Here is a 13,314-nt window from a genome sequence, read left to right on the forward strand (position 1 = left end):
GACTTACAAAACTTTCCATACTACCTGATCGCTAGTGAATGCTACGGCTACCCCCGTAGTCTCACAACACTTCCCAAACCGGGTCGAACACGCACTCGACCTAACACTCAACCAAACTTGAGTCCTAACTGAAGCTCTAATCTGGTTCCCAAAACCTGTTGTCTGAGAGTCTCGAAGGTTGCCTGCTGCTTAGGCCCTCAACGAAAGGCCAACGACTTCTTGGTCAGTCGGGTCAAAGGAACCGCAATCTCGGAGAAGTCCCATATAAATCTCCGATAATAACCCTCTAGACCCAGGAAACTCCAAATCTCAGCTGGAGAACTCGGAATCTCCCACTGCATCACAGCCTCTATCTTGGCCGGATCGACCAGAATACCCTTCTGGTTGACAAGGTGCCCAAGAGATTGCACCTCGTGCAACCAGAACTCACATTTGGAGAACTTTACAAAAAGTCTCTCCCCCACTTAGATCCAACTAAGTCTTCACGGCACGTGAGAATTGAATGATTCCCAATCCTTCTCGCTCTCTAGTATCCCACTGATGACAACCTGTGCTTACCAACGCTAGCGATTAATCACCGGTTAAACCTTAAGATCGGCCATACTCGGAAATCTTGATGAGTACTCTTGAAATTTGGTCCAGTCTGACACCTCAATCCACCTCCCATGCTGACAACTAGAGGCTCTAATCTTCACTCTGGCTGACAAGTCCTCATTCCCACTTCCAGTCTCGCAGCACCACTGAACTCTATCCGTACACAGCCCATGCGAAAATACAATTCTCTTGAACATCTGATGCCCAACCACCTATACATCTAACATCCGCAACTGACATCACCATCTTCGTGCTACTAATCCTATATTAGCAACAGTAGTGCCTTGAACTCCAAAGTTCATCCATAGACAAATTCGACCATATACGAACAAATGATAGAATCACTGAACTCTGACTTCGCTAGAGAACTATCGCTCTAATCCTGACCTAATATTCTCTGAATAATACTCTAGCACAGATCCCGACAAAGATTCGGGATGAGAACGGTACACGCGGAATCCACTCCGCAAGATACATCCCCCTGTAGGTTCATCAGGGACTTCCAGCATACAGACCCTGAAGGGTATGAGTTCCATGAGGTTGCAGATGCGAGATCGATTCAGAGCAAGGGTCTCTTCCCAGGACCCTTTACTATACACACCTAGCATGAACCCCTCTTCTCAAAATGCTCTGAATCGATCTCGCATCTGCAACCTCATGGAACTCATACCCTTCAGGGTCTGACACCCTGCCACGCTCACTAACTCACTTGCCAATGGCTAAGCTGCAACAATGGGAACATCCTCTGTCCCCAAACCGAGTCACAAACTCCTCCTTGAAGCTTCTCAGATTCTCCAAGACTCTCACCGATTCGAGTATGGATCCTGTGCTTTCAGTAGTACGGGCCTAATACTACTTTCCACACCTATCCATACTTTCCTCAACAATCCTCCTGAATCCTCTAAGTCACTCCCTTAACTGGTAAACCCAGGTTTAACTGAGCCTCACTACTAACCCACTGAAACATATCCTAGGCTTTCCTAGGTTCCCGTATTCACCCAGTCCTCAGCTGCTGAAAGATTCCCAGTAATGTCAACTAGCTACTTCATGAATATAGCTAGCTCACATTACTAAGAGTCACACAAAGCACAAAGCAAGCAGCATTCAGACAATGGAAAATCTAGCCATTATATTCCAATCAAACCATTCTATCCTCTACTCAGGGATCCGTACATGCAATTCAAAGGCTCATACAATCAGGCATAACCTAAACAGGCTATCCTATTACTGACTGATCAGTACTAGGATGCAAGTCTACAAGCACATACAATAGGCATATAAGGCATCCTTCCTAGATCCATAGCCCTAATTTAGCATGCAGTTCTCATAATCATATCATAACATAACATATCATAACATGTATGGGTATCTTGGGGAAAACTTACTTGAGCTCTGCTGATTGCACGCATCACACACTTTGTCTTTACAAAGTTCTTTTCTCTTTTCAAATTCCTTTCAAACTTCTTTTTATAAAAGGGTTTTACATTTGAAAATTTTCATACCAAGTCCTTAGTTTGAGTTCAGACACACCCGGGGGTGTGCCCGAATCCCTCAAACCAAGGCTCTGATACCAACTTGTAACATCCCAAAAATACAGGCCAAAAATTTCATTTTTTTAATTACGTTATTATAAACCAACAGTATAATAAATCATCCATAATGTCATGTCATGTCAAAACCAAAGTAGAAGTAATCAAAACATGTTATCATAAAACAATATCAGAGTGTAATCCCAAAGATCTCATGTGCGGAAAACCATAGTATGATGCGTTGCGATCAAGCCGGCTCCTTTCCTTTAAAAATGAGTACCTGAAACCAAAACTAAAAACCGTAAGCACGAAGCTTAGTGAGTTCCCCCATCATACCACATACCATACAATCACATAGCATACATACTGTCAGGCAATTTTGGGGTGCCCGACCTACCCATGTCAAGCCATTCTGGGGTGCTGACCTACCCATGTCAAGCCATTCTGGGGTGCTGACCTACCCATGTCAGGCCGTTCTGGGGTGCCGACTACCCTCCGGTCTATCTCAACCGACAACGGGGACTATTTCACCCCTACCTCTATCATACAGTAACAAAATATAATCATACGGTCAGGCATATCTGGGGTACTGACCTACCCTTTGGTCCTAACGACCGAGTCAGGGAAAAGCGATTCCCTGCTACTACCACTAACTCGCATAACATATCACATAAGCATATCTCATGATCATATCACCTAAGCATATCTCATAAGCATATCACATAAGCATATCTCATAAGCATATCACATAAGGATACCAAGATAATTATCACAAAGACAATTATCTACCAACTACTCCTGTTGGTGGGCCGGCATTGTGGCCTTAGACCCACCCCTACTGGAAGGTAACTTACCTCACACTGCTGAAGTCTCGTAGACTCAACCCCACACTGCTGAAGTCCCACAGACTCAAACCCAGCTGCTGGATGACAGATTCCCGAACTGTCAACACCAAAATAACACCCAATTAATAATTGGGTTCCAATACATAACTATAAGTCCCTGCTTGGGGGTAAAAGACTACTCTACCCCTAACTTGGCTTGATTAAAGCCCGAGGCCCAATCCAAAGGCCCGAAAGTCCCACTATGGCTCAAAGCCCAACATATGGCCCAATTTTCCAAATTGGGCCCAAACCTCTACATGGACTTCCCTTAAGACCCAATTATTCAGTCCAGTCCAACATGTCTCATTCTAAGGGCCCAATATCATACAACCATCTAGGCCCAAACTATGGCCCATCTATGCCAAAACCCCTTACATGGGCCTTACCCTAGGCCCATTAAATATTCTAGTCCAATTGCTTGACTTTGGACGGTCCATTAGTAACCTAATCATCAAGGCCCAATAAAAAGGCCCAACAATAAAACCCAAGTGAAATTAGGGTTTTCACATAAAATGACGATTAGGGTTAAGTGTTTCTCACTTAACCCATTAAAACTTAATCCATTAAGTCCATCATTCTTCTAAATAAGTCATATGGTGTGATTGGGCTTAATCACACAATTCCATTCCAATGGCCCAAAAGTGGGTCCCAATAAGTCCAAGCCCATAAATCCAATATTAGGGTTTTCTAAACCCTAATTAGGGTTTCCAACCCCATCTTAGCCCAATAGGCCCAATTGATATGTCTTTTGATCAATTAAGCTTCATTAGACTTATTAAGGTTTCACTAGGCCCATTAGTCATCTGTTTGGGCTTTTAGGTCCATTAAGCTTCATTGGGCCCATTAGGGTTTATTAAGCCCATTAAGCCTCATTGGGCCCATTAGGGTTTCTTAGTCCCTTGTCCAAACATCCAACAAGCAATCCCAACACAACTAAACACACCGCCACCCGACACGGCGGCCGGTGGCGGCAGGAGGCGGCAGCCACCACCCTACGGTGGTGGTTTTGAGTTTTCATTTCATTATTCTAGCCACTATTACAAATTTTACAATGCTTAGCTTAAAATAACATATCAACAATAAAATGCACGAACAGCCACCTTGCGGTGGCCGGCGGTGGTGAGTGGCGGCGGCCACCATGGCGGCCATGGCGGTTTCTCCTTGAGCTTCTCCGATCAGCAACAACACACACACTCGCTCCAGGAATACGACACCAGCTATTCATGTACTCGATCGGCGAACTTGTGGCGGCACATGGTGGTTGAAGATGACAGCCACCACCCTACGGTGGTGGTGGCGGGTAATCTTGCTTCTCTGCCCAAAATAACACCCATACACCACTGTTAGCACCATAAGCAGCCCATAAAGGCAGACACACACGCATTCAACCACCTACAGGGTGGTGGACATCGTCGGAACGCCATTGAAATGGCGAACAACGGCGGTTACGACCCCAACACGGCGATTACAGTCTCGAACAACTAAAATGGATGAAAGAAATGAGAGATGGCCTCACCGTGACCATTCCGATCACGCACGACTTGCGTTTTCCGTACACAACTCCGTCTTCATTCTTGGTGAAGTTCCCGATCGTTCACAGCTCTCCAGGGGGCATCAGGTGGCGGGACGACGGTGTTCGTTGACGAGGCAGCAGTCGGAACCGGGCTGTCGGGGGTCGGTGACGCAAACGGTGGCTGAGGAGCTCCAATGGTGGCGGTGGCTACCGAAAGTGAAGAAAGATGTGGCGGCTGCAGTTGCTTGTGTTAGGGTTAGGGTTAGACGGGTGGTGATAGCTATATACCCCCGTCCCATTTCATCTTTTTCCATAATATCGCCTTTAGTCCCTCCCTTCCCATATTCTTTCAAAAGGGAGCCCATAAGTTACCATTTAAACCTTGCCTCTTGAAAACCTTTACAAATTAAATCCAATTTTTACCAAGTAACCCTCCCTCTATATTTATCTTCAAATGAAGTCCAGAATTTACTCTTTAGCCCCTGACTTCAAAATCCTTTATAAACTAATCCGAAAATTATATTGTTAACCCCTTAAACTTTCAATTATAACTTTTTAACCCCCGAAAGTAACTCCTTGCTACATTATTCCGCTTTTAGGGCCATTATACATTCATTAATTTACTTAATTATTTATTAAATAAATGGGGTGCTACAGATTCAAATGAAAGATCGATATAGGATGCTAAGTATGCCAAGTGAAGTCTCGAGCACAAACGGATCATATTAAGCATATAATGACACATATATGTACACCATTAGTGTATATAACAACTAATCATGTAAGGGAAACAACCTTAGGCACTAGGAACCACTTGCACTGAAGTGTTACAATCACATATGATTGTTTGAAGGGAGTTCACGGCCACACAAGGATGTGATCACGACCTTAGAAGGGTTCACGACCATAGAACACATGATGTGTTCACGGTCCAACTTTGTTCTTTTGAAGGGTTCACAGCCATGGAAGGAGGGTTCACGACCACACCATGATCTTATGAAGGGTTCACGGCCCAATGAAGTGTTCACGGCCGTGAACTCTTGAAGATCTTGCAATTTGGTGCTTGTTTCATGGGTGGAATCAAGTGCTTTAATGGACAACAAGTTTATGGAAGAGATACTTACGTTTTGATAGCTTTGAGTAGTGTTCACGGTTGAAGAAGTTGAGAGAAAATGGGGTGTGTTCACTGCTAGAGTTGAAGGAGTTGAAAAGGTGAATAAAATGAGCCAATTTCATATATATATATATATATATATATATATATATATATATATATATATATATATATATATATATATAGGAGTTGTTTGCGGCCATGAGCCTAGATGTGGACGTGAACTCCTTTTGATGGAGTTTCCGGCTCAATTGCAACTCAAAGAACTCGAGCTAACACTTCCTAACACACAAACCTTGAGTGTACTAGGCTTAGAACTCATAGAATAACCCTTAGCAAGGCTAAAAGGTAACAGAAACAAGTCTGCCTTTTGATTGAATTGATTGACTTTACAAGATAGAAATTTCGGGTTGTCACAGTTTATCCCGGAAAATCCTATATTTTTCATAAAGCTAAATCGTAAACTGTTTGTTTGTAAGGTAATCGTATTTATCCCGAAAAATCCTATATTTTCCATAAAACTGAACTGTAGTCTTATACATTCCAAGACCGAAAGTGTAAGTATATGTGTCATACTTAGTTTAGTAGTATGTAGTTTTATTCGTAAATAAAACCGTTTGAAGAGATATGTATTTACGTAAAATAAGTGCATTATCGATTGTACGTAAAAATAACGAATTGCCGTTTATCATGAGAGTTTTCATAACCATGTTGAAAATGAATTGCCTGCCTCGACGTTCTTCAGGCGTCGAAAAGATATGACATTTGTCACCCATAAGCTGTCGGTCTGCCTGTAGCTATTAGCCAGGGTGCGGGATCATCAGTCCCTTATAGAACTGTACACAAGTATCACGCTCTCCGGGAGGAGACTCTGGTTATAAAACAGGACTTCCATGGATACCTTTGGTAGGTACGATGAAGACGAATGACTCACAAATTTCCAACGAGATACATGTTTTTGTAATGAAAATATTCGTGTATGAAATTGTTACTCTTTTCGTTATGTTTATAATATATAAAAATAATCGTATTTTTATATAATCGTTTCCTTGCCCTAAAAGGGTAAAATAATGTGATTGATTCCCAAACTATACCTATTATAGTTTAAAATGTATTGTTTCGTTGAAAATGATAACCGTTTCGTTTTAATGTATTTTGCATGTAACCGTTTGCAAATTTGGTAATAACGTTATGTCGCATGTTTGATATTCTTACGTAGAGATACTTAAACGTAATAAAATATAAACCATAATTTTTATATTAACACAAGTTTCTTGTGTTTTACTTGTATTCTACCCCTTAAAACATAGAAAAAGTTATGAAAATGTAGGGGTATGAACTCACCTTGTGTGTAGTCGAGTTTTAGATAACTATACTAGAAACAGTGATCCTCGATTTAGAACACGAAATGATAGCCGTATCCTAATGTTTAAACACATATTAATGTGTGAATATTTGATGAATCAAGAATTTATATATGGTATACACACTAAATTTAAGAGATACTTACCAAGTCTTATAACTTGTTCTTAAGAAGAATGATCTCCTGGAGTAGTTTGATCTTGGGATGAAAGGAAATGAGTCTTATACTTAAGAGTGAATGGAAGGGATAATGTTTACTATTTGAGAGAGAAATGAGTACGTTCTTTTTTACTGGAAGTGTTAACTGGTAGTAAACTCTATGTAGTATCTTAAGTATGAAGTAATATGAGGAGGTGATGTTTTCATTGGTAACTGAATCAAATCACATTGGGAAGCTGAATTAGGATAAGATAGCAAGATATTTAAGGATTTTACTGTCAAGTTGCAAGTGTTTACTCCCAAAAGAAGAGTTTACTCCCAACCATGAAGGTGTTTACGGACTCCATGATCAATCAATGAGTCGTTGTGCCAAGCGTTTTGCGCTGTCGAAAGTAGTAGGGTTGGACGCTATCACATGCCCTTGGATCTGGGGTGACAATCCCCATATGTATCTTTCCACCTTCTTTGCTTCCGGGGTGACCATCGCGGGACACAATACGACTAGATCACTGAATCTGGCCATGTAAGCGACGAGGTCATATCTAACCATTTTAAGGGCCCACAACTCATGCTCCAATTTTTCCACTTCGCCCCTTGGGCAATATTCCTCTAGCATTAAGATCTTTAGGTCTTCCCAGCTCATGGAATTTGCCACTGGGAGGGTTAATGCCTTGACATGGCCCTTCCACCAAGTAAGAGCTCTGTCAGAGAAAGTGCAAGCTGCATATTTGACTTTACTTGTTTCCGGACACGCACATATTTCGAAGACCGATTCAGTCTTCTCGAACCATTGCATTAGTGTGATTATGCCTCCACTTCTGTTGAAGGTTTTAGGTTTCCCGTTGGTGAAGTCTTTGTATGAACACTCCCTGGGGTGTCCATGACTTTCTCCATGGTTCGAGTGGTTAGTACCATTTTCTGCTCCACCGACACCGCTTGCGTTTATTTGTGTTATGGCGGCTGCTACGGTAGCAGTTACCGCAACTTGGAACATAGCGGAGTCATATTGTGGAGGTGGTGGCGGTGGTGGTGCGTTGTTGAAACGTCTAGGATTCTTTATTGGTGGCATCTTTCTGCCATAGAGTTAAAAAAAATGAAAAGACGGTAAGTATTCAATAATAGCTGTAATTCAGGTGCTAATGAACTAATTTTATTAGTTTCTACATGCATTATGTTCCGACTCATAATATGTTTTGTATTCAATTCATAGTAGAAATTTATGTAAGAATAAATTTATGAATTTCAATAGTAATACTCTCAATAAAGTAAAATGCTTGTCAATTCCTTTGATATATTGATACATAATGTTTTGGAAAATTTGACCTTGACACTGGTCTATAATATATCAAAGTTTAAAGGAAATTCTTGAAGCATTACGATTCCCTGAATAATGTAAACACCTAGACACATGGTTGAGTTTATATGTAGATACGAGTAATATTTAACACATATCCGCAGTCCTAGTCTATATAAAAAATGTGAGTAGTGTAAACACTACTCGTGGCGAGGGCTACTCTGAGTACTGGACTCTGCCACTTCATGTTCTGCTTCCCTCAAACGTCGCTCCAGCGTAGCCTGATGCTCCCTAAGTGCTCTAATTTCAGATCGGGCAACAATCATTTCGTCTTGAAGAGCTTCGGTGTGGTTCATGGTCTGATCATGGTCTTCATCCGACGGCGAAGACAGACAGCTGTAATCTCGGCGGTAGCACCAACCTCCATGATTTGGTTGGCGGATGCCCTTGCCTATCCACCCTAGTTAGCGATGCGGCGAATTACGATCCAACCTTTGTTTCCTTGATTAGGAAGGTAGGGATCTCCAGGTAAGTGGAACCCTGCCATAAAGTCTATTCGAGAAATAGGGATAAGAGGTACATAGAGAATTTGCGTGTGTGGTTTAATGTATTACAAAAATACTCCTATAGTATTTTAAGTTTAGAGGTTCTTTGTATGGTCTGTTGGTAAGTTTAGACTCGTTGTTCACTACGACTATTCCTCGGTATACATTAGTCACATTCTGGATAAATATAGTTGATCAGACTATATTCATCCCAAATCTGATTACATACCCCGAGACATACTCGTAGTGTTCAACTTATCTTCATACTTATTGTTTTGTTATTGTTATGACAACTAGCAAATATACTTGTACTTATACTTTTATAAAATATCCTAATATTTTAAAGTATACTTGTACGAAAATGTTTTGTCAGAGAGTTTTTGTCCCATTGTATTTATAGTTTGTATATCTTATGTGGTTCGATATACTTAGTTCACTATAAACAATGCTCTGATACCAATCTGTCACACCCTCAAACTTGAACGGCGGAAACGTTCGGGGGCGGAGGACGTTATGTGTAGTATCATAACAATTGAATAGTAAAGAAAACAAACACAACCATCATATACGTAATTGAAAAAGTTACATCATTGTATGAGTTACATGTTTCAAAATGTCAATTACAATATGATGTCAAAATATTTATTTAACGCCTTAGCGTCAAATCTTCAAAAGCTGTTGATAACCTGTTTTACTGGTTTCTGAGAATACAAGTTATTTGAGAAAAACTGTCAACATTTAAGTTGGTGAGTTCATAAGCATTTGTATGAATAAATGTATGCCATTCATTGAGATGAAATCACGTTCGTTTCCAGAGAATTCGATATTTTTCTATAAAATAAGTTGTAATTCGTTTGTTTATAAAATGGATGTGTTTATCCCGGAAAATCCTATATTTTCCATAAAGCTGAATCGTAAATTGTTTGTTTGTAAGATAATCATATTTACCCCGAAAAATCCTATATTTTCCATAAAACTGAACTGTAGTCTTATACATTCCAAGACCGAAAGTGCAAGTATATGTGTCATACTTAGTTTAGTAGTATGTAGTTTTATTTGTAAATAAAACCGTTTGAATAGATATGTATTTACGTAAAATAAGCGTATTATTGATTTTACGTAAAAATAACGTATTGTCGTTTATCATGTGAGTTTTCATAACCGTGATGAAAATGAATTGCCTGCCTCGACGTTCTTCAGGCGTCGAAAAGATATGACATTTGTCACCCATAACCTGCCGGTCTGGCTATAGCTATTAGCCAGGGTGCGGGATCATCAGTCTCGTATAGATCTATACACAAGTATCACGCTCTCCGGTAGGAGACTCTGGTTATAAAACAAGACTTCAATGGATACCTTTGGTAGGTACGATGAAGACGAATGACTCACAAATTTCCAACGAGATACGTGTTTTTGTAATGAAAATATTCGTGTATGAAATTGTTACTCTTTTCGTTATGTTTATAATATATAAAAATAATCGTATTTTTATATAATCGTTTCCTTGCCCCAAAAGGGTAAAATAATGTGATTGATTCCCAAACTATACCTATATAGTTTAAAATGTATTGTTTCGTTGAAAATGATAACCGTTTCGTTTTAATGTATTTTGCATGTAACCGTTTGCAAATTTGGTAATAACGCTATGTCGTATGTTTGATATTCTTACGTAAGAGATACTTAAACATAATAAAATATAAACCATAATTTGTATATTAACACAAGTTTCTTGTGTTTTACTTGTATTTCCCCCCTTAAAACATAGAAAAAGTTATGAAAATGTAGGGGTATGAACTCACCTTGTGTGTAGTCGAGTTTTAGATAACGAGACTAGAAACAGTGATCCTCGATTTAGAACACGAAATGATAGCCGTATCCTAATGTTTAAACACATATTAATGTGTGAATATTTGATGAACCAAGAATTTATATATGGTATACACACTAAATTTAAGAGATACTTACCAAGTCTTATAACTTGTTCTTAAGAAGAATGATCTCCTGGAGTAGTTTGATCTTGGGATGAAAGGAAATGAGTCTTATACTTGAGAGTGAATGGAAGGGATAATGTTTGCTATTTAAGAGAGAAATGAGGATGTTCTTATTTACTAGAAGTGTTAAATGGTAGTAAACTCTATTTAGTATCTTAAATATGAAGTAATATGAGGAGGTGATGTTTTCATTGGTAACTGAATCAAATCACATTGGGAAGCTGAATTAGGATAAGATAGCAAGATATTTAAGGAGTTTACTGTCAAGTTGCAAGTGTTCACTCCCAAAAGAAGAGTTTACTCCCAACCATGAAGGTGTTTACGGCCAACATGACCGAAATCACCCTCAAAAGGGAGATTTCGGTCTTAATGGACCCAAAATATAGGTTTACGGTCTACTTGGTTTGGGTTTTCGGTCATAATGGGCTTCAAGCCATGGGTTCATAGTCCTATGTGAGTCCATGAAGGAGTTTTCAGCCATATGTGACTTCAAACTCAATAATGGAATGTTTATAATCGAGTTTACTAAAATCATGTAATTCATTTGACTTTTGTTGACCCATTTTTACTCCTTAATGTTTTGGGTAACTTGTATTAGCTTATAACTTAAACTAACTTGGGTTATCACCTCTCATACTTAAATAAAACCATACAAGTATGGTTCATGAAAGTCATATTCTTATTGTACTGAATTACATTGAATTCACTTGTACACGGTGGTAGTTCAAACTTTTATGTTAACATGTGTGATTTACATTGGTTTGAAATAACGGGTTGTTACATACGCTGAGTGTACCAAGCTGGAGCCCCGTAATCAGGAAGGGATCTACTACGCTGAGCGTAGTAACTGAGTACGCTGGGCGTACTCAGTCTGTGTTGACCTCCTTTGACTTTTTAACTTTTTGAATTTAACCAAGTTTGACCTAAGGGCATTTTTTGTAATTTAACTAGTAATTGAGATTTAGGTCCCTGTTAATTGTATTGGTAACCTGTAGAGATAGCTTTTGGAGCAGTGATCGATGCAACTATTATTTCAGATTGTGAGGTGAGTTTCCTCACTGTACTTGTGGGTCGAAGGCACCAATGCCGACCCACTGGATTATGTTGTAGGATAGTAGTGGTCTTCGTGACATTTACTGATATGCATGTATGTGCTTGTTGTCTTTGTGACTCTTGCTAGTATGACTGTATGCTTAGTTGTAGGGGGTGAAATAAGTCCGTACCAGTTGAAAGATACTGAAGGAGTCAGAAGGGACTCAGAGAGTCGGAAGGGACTCGACGAATCGAAAGGGACTCAGCGAGTCGGAAGGGACTTAGAGAGTCAGAAGGGACTCAGGGTGAAATAGACCCGTTACATGTTTTAGTATGATATGCATGTATGATATGTATGTATGGTATGTGGTACTTTGGGGAACTCACTAAACTTTGTGCTTACAGTTTATGTTTATGGTTTCAAGTATTTCCGTTTCCAAAAAGGAAGGGTCCGATTTGATCGCACTGCATCCCCTTGAGTTTTATTCCGCACTGAATGTTTACAAAGTACTCTGATATTTTGAGAATACTTTGACTCTGATCGTCTTTTGGAACAACGAATGAATGACTTTAACTTATTTAAAATGAATTTTTTACTCAGTATTTTTGGGACGTTACAACTTTTTAACTTATCGACTTCTTGAAAAGTTAATGAGTTAAACAAGGTATTTGGATACCTAATAAGGACTTAAATCAACTTTTTGTTTACCCTTTGAAAATAAGTTTTCAAGAAGTATTTTTGAAATGACTTATAAGTTATTAAGATTAAAAAACAAACAAAAGATAATTTTAAGCCCAACACTTTTTAACTTATTGACTTTTGCCACTAATAAATTAATCTAAATACTTTTTTAAAAACTCATTTTTTCACCTCACAAGTCAATAAATCATCTCTAATAAATGAAGATTTTTTTGCCATTTGTCACGCTCTCATTCAATTTGCCAAATGTCATTTTGTAGTTATTTCGAATTAATTATTTTTTCACATATCATTTTATAGGTTTTTCTATTTTATTAAATTCCACATAATATTTTAATGTAATAATTACAATAAATGTAGTAATAAACTTACATTTTAATTTCAAAATTCTCAAAATTAAAGTTCATTAACTTATTTTCTTTATTTAAATTATTTGTTTAAATTTAAAAGATAAAAAACATTTCCATTATTATAAATAATTATTTTTCTTATTTTCTTAAAAATTCAAAGTTCTTAAATAGTTTGACTTTTATATTTAACAATTTTTTTTAAATTAACCGATGTAATACACTAGTATTGAATACTTTTTTTTTCTAC

This window comes from Lactuca virosa, chromosome 9, assembly GCF_052849685.1.
Source record: "Lactuca virosa cultivar CGN04683 chromosome 9, Lactuca_virosa_CGN04683_v6, whole genome shotgun sequence".
In the NCBI taxonomy this organism is placed as follows: Eukaryota; Viridiplantae; Streptophyta; class Magnoliopsida; order Asterales; family Asteraceae; genus Lactuca; species Lactuca virosa.